This window comes from Acartia tonsa, chromosome 1, assembly GCF_053477335.1.
Source record: "Acartia tonsa isolate MP-2025a chromosome 1, ASM5347733v1, whole genome shotgun sequence".
NCBI classification, from domain to species: Eukaryota; Metazoa; Arthropoda; class Copepoda; order Calanoida; family Acartiidae; genus Acartia; species Acartia tonsa.
Genome location: NC_137260.1, coordinates 18,804,272 through 18,816,508, shown reverse-complemented (window position 1 = coordinate 18,816,508; position 12,237 = coordinate 18,804,272).

The following is a 12,237-nucleotide window of genomic DNA, read 5'->3' as shown; positions in this document are numbered from 1 at the left end:
TTATGTAACAAATTCATAATATTTCATACATTTTCCTTTTAAAACAAGAATAGACAGGTCTAAAGGCAGCATAATTTGGTAAATTGTAAAATTAAATTATTTAAACTACTTTTAATCTGCCAATGGCGATTTCCCTTTATCAGGGATATTAAGGGATAAGACAATGGTTGATAAATTGATGTACAACCTTTGTTATAGCAGAACAATAAATTAATCTGTATATATTAAAATAATTGGTGGACAAGTTTGGATACTGAAAGTATGTATAACCTAATCAGATTTATTAAATGATTAAAATCCAACAAATTAGAGAACGAGTTTATATTTTTTGTGGATCAGGATAAAATACAGTTAATGTCCCAGGGAGGGAAAGGGCTATTTATTACACTAGTCCCCAGAGTTTTACAATAACGTTTTTGGCTCAACAACTTTGGGGACTATTTTTGAATTTTGATTGGTAGGTTTATTAAGTTGAGTGTTCAAACGTTTTAACCACTAATTGAAATCTACAGAAGGGGCAATTTTGTGTATCATCATCGGGGATGTACATCAATATCCGGCCTTTGTCTCATCCCTTTAGATCCCAGTCAATGTTCCATACCTCACTGCCTCTCATTGACTTCATCAGATTTTTTGTTGAAATTGCAATACAAACCAACAGAAAAACATATTATATGAAAGAAATGCTTTGTCCCAAGAAAAAAAAATTTCTATGTCTGGAAAGATGTAAAATTTTAGAATTTAACCTAGAAACACAAATTGTCCACACAAATACAAATAAGATGTAGATTGGCAGCTATATCTGTCTTTGTGTTTTCATCTCTAAAGATTTTAGCCCAGCAGGGCTCTTCTTAACCTTTACTTAACCTAATCTAACACGAAATAAGCTTTAAATATTTTTTTTAATGATTTCATTTGTGGTCCAGATGTAATATGATTCAAACCGCTTCTTTTTTTGGGTAAAAATCGAGAATATTGTGAAAATTGATGAAATTATCTAAGATTATTATAATCAAAATTACTCCTGTAGATTAAAATTGTTGATGACACTATTGCTTACATATTCATACAATCTTACCACCCCAAAAAAAAATAAGCAAGTATAAGTTTGAACAAATGGCGTAACGTAAAGATTTTATATACTTTTGTAAACAGTATTATTTTTATAATCCATGGACCACTTGTAATGAAGAGTAAAATGAACAATTTTAGGTTTAATTCCAGTATTGATGACCCCGAGTAGCAGGGGCCATTAAAACAGGAATACATACTAGAAAAAAATCATCCCTTTTTCGTCGAATACCTTTATTTTGTGAACATGTCAAGTTTCATGCAAAGAAAAGTGTTGAGTATGAAAAATATTGCAAATTTTTCCTTCATCTTTGTAACATACCGACACTTCAAAGAACATCTTTATCTTTCCACATGAATTTAAAGGGATAAGACAATGGCCGATAAATTTTTGTACATCCCCAATGATAGTATACAAAATTAATCCTTCTGTAGATTAGAATTAGTTGTTGAAACGTCTGAACACTTAAATGTATTAATAAGGAAACATTATCATAAAACTTTGGGGACTAGTGAGATAAACAGCCTAATGTCCGCTCAGTCCCTGTACAAAATCTATTTTTAAAATTTACTTTAGAATTTCGTATTAAGCTTTTGACCTTCTACACTGTAATCATTATAACAATATAATTTTAAATAAATTTCCAATAAAATACTCTTATACATTTTTAGAATATAGTTTTAAAATCACGCAACTTATCCAGAATTTTTTTATTTGATATCATTAAATTGAATTTTTTCATTACAAGTTATAGATTTTAATTGGTCAGTTAATAACTCAGTGGTGCATTTGTAAAGATTCGTAACTGACGGACAGACAATATAAAATAAAGTGTTGCTTCAACTAAAACAAGGATGACAACATACATAAAAGCGAAGCTCTGAACCGGTAGTACAAAAGAATATAAACACTTGTAAAGTGTAATAACTGAATAAGCAGAATACGAATGTAAAATTCTAAACAAAGTTGTAATTAAATTTGAGAAAAACTGCTTAGGATACTATTTAAAGACATATTTACATTTTAGGACTTGATTATAGAGATGTTTTGCTTATACTATTGTTCTTTGTTGTAATAGGAATTATCATTCCAAAAGACAGATGGACCGACCCCAATTATTGAAAAGTGTCGCTTTAAAAATCATTTTAGTACACAGTTAATAGTTCTTAGGTTAAATAAACAGATTTATATGATAATAACGAAAGAAAAATTTTGCCAAAGTAAATTGCAGCTTAAATATGAATTGTATATTTGCTACCTAAGTATTTATTTGTTTAAGCAAGCCTAGCTGTTAGCATAATATGAAAGGGTTTCTGTCAATTTCCCCTTGACTTTAAATGGATATTTCAAATTTTCTCACTTTTGTCGATTGATTTATTTTAGGGCAGACAGACAGACAGACGTTTATTATTAACCTCTACAGACCTCCCACCTTTTTATTGTTCATGGCATTCCCCCTACCCTTACAGCTTTAAACTCTCGCAGAGATATGTTTGATGTAATTTGTAATTTTTCATTTAGCGGTCAAATAATCAAATTTGTAATGCGTAATGCCAATCTTAGCAAGCTAGATTAACGACAATTTTTCCCCTGTAATAATATCCTAACTATCGAAAAGCTCGATATTGTAAATTCATTATTAACTAATAGTAAAGTGGGGAAAATTTTTTTGTCTATTTTTAAGTTTAGGGGGATATTGTTAAGAGTTTGTTTATTTGTTTATGTTGTTGTTATGAAATGAAAGGGAAATGATGCAATATTTGGCTCACATGAAGGAGACTAGCACCGAAATCGAAGAATGAAGAAAGCTAGCACCAAATGTCTTAAAGTGAAGAAAGCTAGCACCTAATGTTTTGACCCTTCTTAATTGTATTATGTATTAATTAATCCTATTATATAAAGTATGAAGCGTTTTTTGTCTGTCCCGAAGGATCTCGCTAACCTCTGAACCGATATTGTTCTCCTTTACAGTGAAGCTTTTTATAGGTCCTGGGAAGGTTCTAAACTATTTTTCGAGAGGGTGTCTTAACCCCCCTCTCCCCCAAAAAATAATTTTTATAACTCTTTGGAAACTCAAATTTAAAATAGGATGAGGTCGACTTTTCCTTCTCCTACCAGTGCAGTGCCCCTAGAGGCTTCTAGGGGCGTAGCCGCCATTAATGCATAAATTGCTCCTCCCTCTTTCTCACACAAATTATGTCCCGGCCCTTTTACACCTAAAATCCCTCCGACTATTAGAAATCTTGTAAATCTTAAGGATGAAGAACCCTAGCACCAAATGGTGTAGAATGAAGGAAACTAGCACCGGTGCTAGTCTCCTTCATGTGAGCCCAATATTTTAACACTTTTAATAAGTCATAATAAATAGATACTATTTCACATTGGTCAGCTTTTAACAACATTTATTCATTATTTAGAATTAGGATAAAAATCATAAAAAAAATCCTCTAATATCTCTCTTTATTATGCTTTCATAGTTCTTTGATTCATTTATAATTCTTGTTTAACATATAAAATAAGATCAAATTTTAAAGCTGGGACACCGAAGAAAAAAATATGATAGGGTTAACAACTTTTATACGTTAAAATCAAATTGATTCACAACAAGGATGACAACATCCATAAAAGCGAAGCTCTGAAAGGGTAGGACAAACGGACATTAACACTTGTATAATGTCAGAACTGAATAATCAGAATTTGAATGTATAAGAGTCAAAGCAAAATTGTAAGTAAATTTGTTGAAAAACTGATGATACAGGATAATGATTATGGACATACTTACATTTTTAGGACTTGATTATAGAGTTGCTTCGCTTATAATGTTGTACTTTGTTGTCCCAGGAATCAGTATACCAAAAATCAGGCCAATCGAATAATTAGGTCACATACAAATTTGTTGTTAAAATGTAAAAAAAATCAACATGTTTGAAATGGACGTACGGACATTCTGGTAATGATTATAGAGTTGCTACGCTTTCTAACTCGTACCTAACTGTTACAGGAATCACCATGCAAAATTTGAAATCGATAGGACAATTCTAACATGCCTAAATTAACGAAAAAAGCTATTTAAAAAAGTAAAAAAAATCAACATGTTTAAAATGGACGCACGGACATTTTGGTAGTGATTATAGAGTTGCTACGCTTTCTAAATCGTACCTAACTACTAAAGGAATCACCATGCAAAATTTGAAATCGATAGGACAATTCTAACATGTCTAAATTAACGAAAAAAGCTATCCGTTACGGACGGACGGACGTACGGACGGATCGACCCTAATTATAGAAAAGCTTCGCTTTTAAAAATGTTTTATTCTGTGATCTAATTGAACAATTGGTAAACAAAATAAAAAGTTTGTTAATATTTACTTTCATCATACAATAAGACAACATACACACTCAGTCTTTAGATATAAGAAATCAGAATTTTAAGTATAAAATGTATTATAGTTTCAAAATAGGTGTTAAAAGCTCTTGTTTAAAATAAAAGATTTTAGATGAAGGGTAAAGGTGTTACCTGTTACATATGAGCGTTTGTATAACACAGCTAGAATTTAAAAAAGATGTCTTAAATTCATTCAGATATATTAATAGAATAAATAGCTAGAGAATAACTTAAAATTAAGAGTACCAATTTGCATCATATGAATTGATTTTTTTTTCACATTTCAACCCTTTAGAAAAGTATTATTTTGTTTGAAGAGGAAATGGAAGGAAGTTGACTAAACGTTGGAAAAAAAATATCATTTTGTTTAGGGACATCCAAGATTTTTATTTCTGGGGGGTAAAATAATGGATTACAAAGGTTTCATGGGGGTATTTAAATCACCCTGTTTACCCCCACCCTTGTACGTCAAAGATTTTGTTAATTAAATCGTTTTTATAAATATCCTTAACATAAATTTTTTCCAAAATTTGCTTCAATCCTAACAATCGCAAACATAATTTTCTGTTGCTCTACAAGGACGCCTATCCTGGAAATGGCGTGCTGAAATAATGCAACAAAATATTTCGTCGCGGCTTCTTTTTACAAATCAAGTATCAAATTTCTTTTTATAATATACATAAATTCACGCACACACACGCACTCACAACTACACATACACACGTAAATTCTTTTGACTTTTAAATACAGCGACAAATGCTTTAATAATAAGTACGTATGTACTGTTAATATAGGTGTATAATAATAAAGTAGGAGGATGTCTGTCTGTCTATCTGCCTGTTTATACACTGGATGATTAATACAATTGCTAGTTTTTTGTACATTTTTTTTGAGTCATTGGATGTCTATCTATGTTTCTGTCAGTATATATGTTCCTAAATATTTAGCTAACCTCTGGACCGATTCAGTTTTAATTTTCAGGGAAGGTTGATGAAACTGATATCAACCTTTCCAAGAGAAATAACTAATTTGTCCGTTAAGATCTCAAGATCCGTAGGATCAATTTCATTCTACTTATCATGAACACCCCCCCCCCCCCTGACCCTCCAACCCCGACCAAATGATTTTTTTGTATTTAAAACGCCTTACTTCCACTCACATGTTAGATCACTAATGTCTAGAAGTTAAACAAGCAGCAGATTCTATGCGACTTTTCTTCCTTGTTTAATAACCTTATTTGTTACGGAATATTTGTATTATCATGAAAATATGAGAATAACAATGTACTTATCATATCAATAATCAATTAGGAATTTGTTGGAATTAGTATATCAAATTTAAAAGTTATAAAAATCCTAATTTTGAATAAAATAAGTTTAAACAATTGGATTTATTACAGGGGTAACTTTTCTCCTACAGATACAACAAGAGAGCCATCTTTTGAATAATTGTTGAACTAATGGAACTATCTCCTCCCTGTCCTTGACTATGAACCAGATGTTGCCAAGGATAGTTGTGATGATGGAGATGTACACAAACAACGGTATTGCCTCAGTAAATTTCATGAAATTCCTTAAAATAATCATTAACATTAAATATAAATTCAATAGTACTTTTGCTTCACATGAAAGGTATAGTTCTTTTAAATGACGACAGATTTAGAAATGTCTATTTCTAAATAAACACTTGAATTAATATTTCAAAATATCTAAATTGAGAGGTTGAGAGCAGAGGCGTGCAGGATAGGGATGTAGGGGGTATAATAAACCCCCTACTTTCCCCTTGACAAGGGTTTAAAGTTTTAAAATCACACAACCTCAAATATACCCCCCTATATATGAAAAAAATATGCTCGCTAGTTTACTAGCCTGACGACGGATTTGGCACTTTTAGTATGTTGATAATGTATGAAAGAGGAACCCTAGGGGAGTGTATCCCACCCCTCTAACAAACAAAAACTTCTCTTGTTGTCTAAAATACACTACCCTCAATTTACCTAAAACACAACCAAAGTATATAAATTGTTGGAAAGATGAGACCAAAAATGATGAACTTGATAGAGATACAGGAGATGTACACAGAGCTAATCTTAAACTGGATATACAACTGAAATTAGATTATCATTAAATACGGACTAACGGTTTGTGACAAAGACCAAATTGTGTCAAAAATAATTTATGTGACTTCAATCTCCATCTATTTTTTATGGGTTTTCTTTTCCACTTCTCCTCTCATCTCCCTTATTTTTATGACATCACATGGATCCTTTTTGTCTTTGTCACGATTTGTATAACTGTAATTTTGTACTGGCTAAGAGATGGTATTGCTTAATGGTAATTATAAATTTATGTACAATTTATATTATTTACATTTGTAATTGACTAATTATTTTTATGGATTATTTATCATATATCTGTAACATTTCATTGCAAACGAATAGTTATTTATAACATCGTAATTTAAACAGCTTTCGGCAGATATAAAAATGTATAATTAAAAGATTAAAACCAGTTTATTTAGCCCAGTGGCGTGCGAACCGAAGGGGGCATTTGGGGCAATCGCCCCCCCCCCTAGCGACCAAAACGCCCCCCCCCCCTAGCCACCGCCCCCCCTGCCCCCCCCCCTAAATGTTGAAAAATACCCCATTTTGCCCCCCCCCCCCTGGTCAACAAAAATGCCCCTTTTTGCCCCCTACCCTACAAAAAGCAAAACTATCCCAGTTTCCAAAAAAAGATTAAGAAATACTCAAAAAAAATTTTGCCGCTTCGCGCCAAACAGACAGTTACTATTTATTTAACCTTACCAAATTTTTTAATTAGTGTAGAAATTAGGTTATAATCTTTTTTCACTGAACATGAAAAACCAGGTAATAGAAAGTATTTTATTTTGTATAATATAAAGTTTTTACCAAAGAAATTTTGTACATCCCCAATAACAATACACAAAATTACCCCTTATATAGATTACAATTAGTGGATGAAATGTATGGAAACTCGACTTAATTAACCAACCAATCAAAATTTCATTAAAGTCCCCAAAGTTGTTGAGCCAATGAATAAGAAAATTTTATATGAAATATTGGGGGTTAGTGTGATAAATAGCCCAAAAACCCCTCCCTTCCTGCATATTTGAAGAAAAAAATTTGCACTTTGCACCCTTCCAAATGGTTTCTGCTTTTTATCACACTGTATATTTTGTTTTTATTTCTATAAAAACATGTGTAAACAACAAATATTCAATCAAAAAGTTATTTTATATAAAAAAGAAAAAGCATTGGTATTTATCTAAGCCTTTCTCTCAACACTGTATGTCTGTCTAAATGAATAACTATATATGATGTCATATTATTTTCAGGATAAGTTTATCATTTTTTTTGTGTACATACCCTTACAAAAAGACATGTTTTTTTATGGCAATTTTCATTAAAAACCCTTAAAACTAACTACACTCTATATTCCTTATTTGATAAAATACGCCACTCTTGATGTCTTTAATTGATTTTAGTTCAAAGGGGGAGTAAATATTTTTAGGTGCGCTTCATGCACCGCCCTTATAAATCCTTGAAAACACCACTTAATTAAAAATTAATAGAGTTTTAAAGTGCCATTTAAAGAGGGTAGGATATGTTGATATAACTTTTTAGCTTCTCTATAATTCACTATGGCTGTCAGTACGTAATGCTAAGGGGGAAATGTGATTTTTTCAACTGCAATTAAAAATAGAAGGCTAAAACTTAATGTTAACATCCCATCATTATGGAGTATAATTAACTATTAAAAATTCATGAAGGTCGGACTGATTTTCAGGCCGTTTTTGGCTATTTTTGTATCTTTTAAATTTTGGGTATAGTCCATTTTGTGACATTGCCTCTTAAGGTGCATTTCGTCGTATTTTCACAGTAGCTTTTCCCATACTTATAGCTCCTGTGGGGCCAATTGCCTAACCCTGCAGGGAAATCACCTGACCTAACTTATTCTAGAATAACCTATTAAAAGCTACTATGAAAATACGACAAAATGCCCCTTAAGAGGCGTTGCCACAAAAGAGACTATACCCCAAAGTTTTCAATATTTCTAAGAGATTTTTATATCTGTAGATGAAAGGACAAGTAATTTTTTTTATTTTTTATATAGTTATTTATATCTTTGGTTTTTATGGTACGATAAATTTTTTTGTGGATTATAATATTAAAAAAAATAAAATTTCTTGCTGTTTTGAGCATCTAGTATGTAATTTACTTTGACTGTCATCACACAACATACAGGAAAAAGGATTTGTTACTTTTTCTACCTAAAATATATATTTATTTAAAAAGATGCTCTTTAAATCTACTTGTCTGTATTCTTATTAATGATTTTTTGTGCTTTGCTACTTAAAGATGTTGTCATTCAATAAATAAATATTTAAAATCAGTTTTACATACTTATTAGGTTAATTTTTGGTAAATTATTTCCAAAATGAGTGTTTTTATCTCCCCTCCAAAAAAAAATTTTTAATGGGGTTATTCATCCTTCCTACTGAGATTTTATAACATACCCTTCCTCCCTTAAAAAATGTTTTTTTGGTGGGGGGGGGGGGGAAGGTTAAATTATCTTCTGTACTGAAGATGCTTTCTAGCTCCGTTCCCTTCGGTCATTGCAGGGTGGGGAGAAGGGATGGGGGAGAAGAGATGGGGGATATAAATGGGAAATAGGGATGGGGGAAGGGAAGGGGGAAGGGAAGGGGGAAGGGAAGGGGGAAGGGAAGGGGGAAGGGATGGGGAAGAAGGGATAAGGACTAGAAGGCCCATAATCAAATAATCCCACCCCTTAAAACGCCCTTATTTAAAATTAGTATATATAATCAAAATGCCCCCCCCTAAAGCAAAGTGCCCCCCCAGGGGGAACTTTATTTTAGGGGGGGGCAAAATTTTACAAAATCTTCAAAATGCCCCCCCCCCCCTAGACAAAGTGCTTCGCACGCCACTGTTAGCCCCGAATTTAAAATTCTTAGAAACCAAAATAGTGTGTGGGTATATCTTTGAGAATAACAGAGACAGGAAAGGAGAGAGAAAAATACTAAACAAGAAAAATATTAGAATAGTCCTATCGATTTCAAACATTGTACGATGACTCCCATAACAGTTAGGTACGATTTAGGAAGAGTATCAACTCTAAAATCGTTACCCTAAAGTCCATACATCCAATTAAAATTTTCTGGTTTTTAACTTTTTGACAACAAAATTTATATGATATAATTATCCTGTTCCTCTTATTTTTGGATTCCTAGAAAAACAAGATACAATATTACAAGCGAGGCATCTCTTTAAACAAATCCTAAAAATAATAGTATGTCCTTTTGCTGAATCTTGTATATACCAATTTATACAATTTATATACAATTTTATTTACATTTACAAACTAATGTTCTGCCTATAAGTTATGAAACTCTACAAGAGTTATTGCTCGTTTATCCTTCCTTTCAACTTTACAGCTTCGCTTTCATGGATGTTACCATCCTTCTAAATAAAACAAATATTTAACCCTATGCATTAGTAGAATTATACTAATACTTATAATCCTAGGTTTATATTCAAATACAATTTAATAAGGAATAGTTATTTCTCGCATCGTATTGTAAACGGCTTTCCGCGGATATAGAATGTACAATTATAAGATTAAAACTAGTTTTTTAGCCCCGAGGTGCTAAAGGCACCGGCTAAAAAAACTGGTTTTAATCTTTTGATTGTACATTTTTATATTCGTAGAAAGCTGGATATAATACGATGTTAGACATAGTTTTTTCGTATGGATGAGAACCGGTTCCTATCCACCGGATTCGAATGAATACGAGAAAAATAAATTAAATATAGATTTCACATCTTTAAAATTTATTTTAATACAAGACAGAAAAAGATAGTGATTGGTCGCCTATGTCACATTGACAGCCAACCCAGCCGTGCAACTGAACGAGAGGCTACCAGCCCCTGGAAAACAACATTCTAAAAAAGTTGTTTGTTTAACGTTTTATATTTGCCTTGTGTGTACTTGGTGGGAAAATCGAAATAGTGAGTTCAATTTCTGGAGCTAAAAATAATTGAAAAAACAGAATTATTTTTATACCTTGTGTTATAATTGATAGTAACAAAAGAAGAGGCCTAATAATTAGGTCCTAAGGTAATATCAATCCTTATCATTACAGAAAAAAAATAACCTTTTATTGCACGAATTTTGTCTTTTACGCAAATTTTGATGAGATGTGCCTGATTGGGAGACTAATAAAGTCTAAATGTGGTTGAAGTAGGTATAATTATCAGTGAACAATTGCTGTTAATTCAATTACAACCAACCCCCTAAATTTTCCAGCGGAAAAAGACTTTTGATTATTCAATAATTATGTAGCATTTCTCAAGAACTCTGACACTAATAATTTGACATAAATTATGCAAAATATAATATTAACATATGCTAATATTGTTCTAAAGAAATTAAGAAATAATAAAAGTAATTTGTTCTTCTATTTTACAATAAAAGATAATTGATATATAATGTTAATATCTTTAATATGATATTGATTTCATGAATTTATTTTAATATTCGTGGAAAATTATCTGTAATACGATGTTATAAGTATACATGATTTTTTAGTACGGCTGAAAATCGGTTCTACTCCACTGGATATTAATAGGTTTCGAAGCCATACTGGAAGAGTTAGTCCTGAATCCAGTGAGGCCACTAAAATGACTACGAAATAATGAAGATATCCACGATGTTATTGGTTGCAACTTATGAACGCATAATCGTACAAGAAACTATATGACTAAACAGTCCTTTGTAATTTTTTTTAATTTCTAATTTTTAGCAAGGCAGTAGCTCTAAGCATCAAATTTAAACCTGTTTGCATGATTTAAAAAGAGGGACTGCCTTATTTAACTTAGGTTTTTACTTGGAATTGTAAAATGTTGATTTCCATGAGGCTTACAGCCGACTGAAACGCTGCTGCCGAGCCCTGTTTTTTTAAAATAAAATAAAATAATACCTGTGAAACAATGAAGAAAACCACGACTAGTATGGCAATGATTTGTATACATATCTCCGTGAATGCAATAGAATCTGTGACCCTACATCCTGACAGAAAGGAGTCCAGGTAAGTTGTCATTCTACCTAAAACAATTTAAGTAAAGTTAAGTAAAATCTTAAACATATATCATACTGTTTCAATTTGTTAATTAAATTCCAGTGGATAGGACTTGCACAAACCAAGGGGAGTTTCACTATGGGAAGTTTAACCCACTAACAACTATCATAAACTACATTCATGAAACAATTATTTTATCTGTTTAAAAAATTTTAAGAGACATAAGGCACAATACATAATTTTTGTTAGAATAATATAAATTGTTACCACAAAAATAATCTGCAGTTATGGCAGTAGAATCCAGGATCAGGCAGGTCAGAGCATTGCAGGACATTATGGTCCTCCAGGTTGGCTTCCCTGGCAAGTCCAGAATCCAGCTTAGATACTGAATAAAGTTAATTTTACATTGGATAAAAAAAGAAAAATTTAGATCATTATTTTTTCATTAAAATTGTAAGTAAGGTTTAGGTCATTACAAATAATGTAATTAACAGTCAATTATAAAAGTTACCACTTAAAGGTAAATTGAATCTTTGCTTTATTAAACTTTTTCTTATAGAATATACAGAAATTTGTGATCTAGTGTAGTAGGGGTTTAAGCCTTTTACATGAAAAGCCTCCAAAACCTATTGGAAGAAAGGGATTTTAATCTGATAAACTGTTA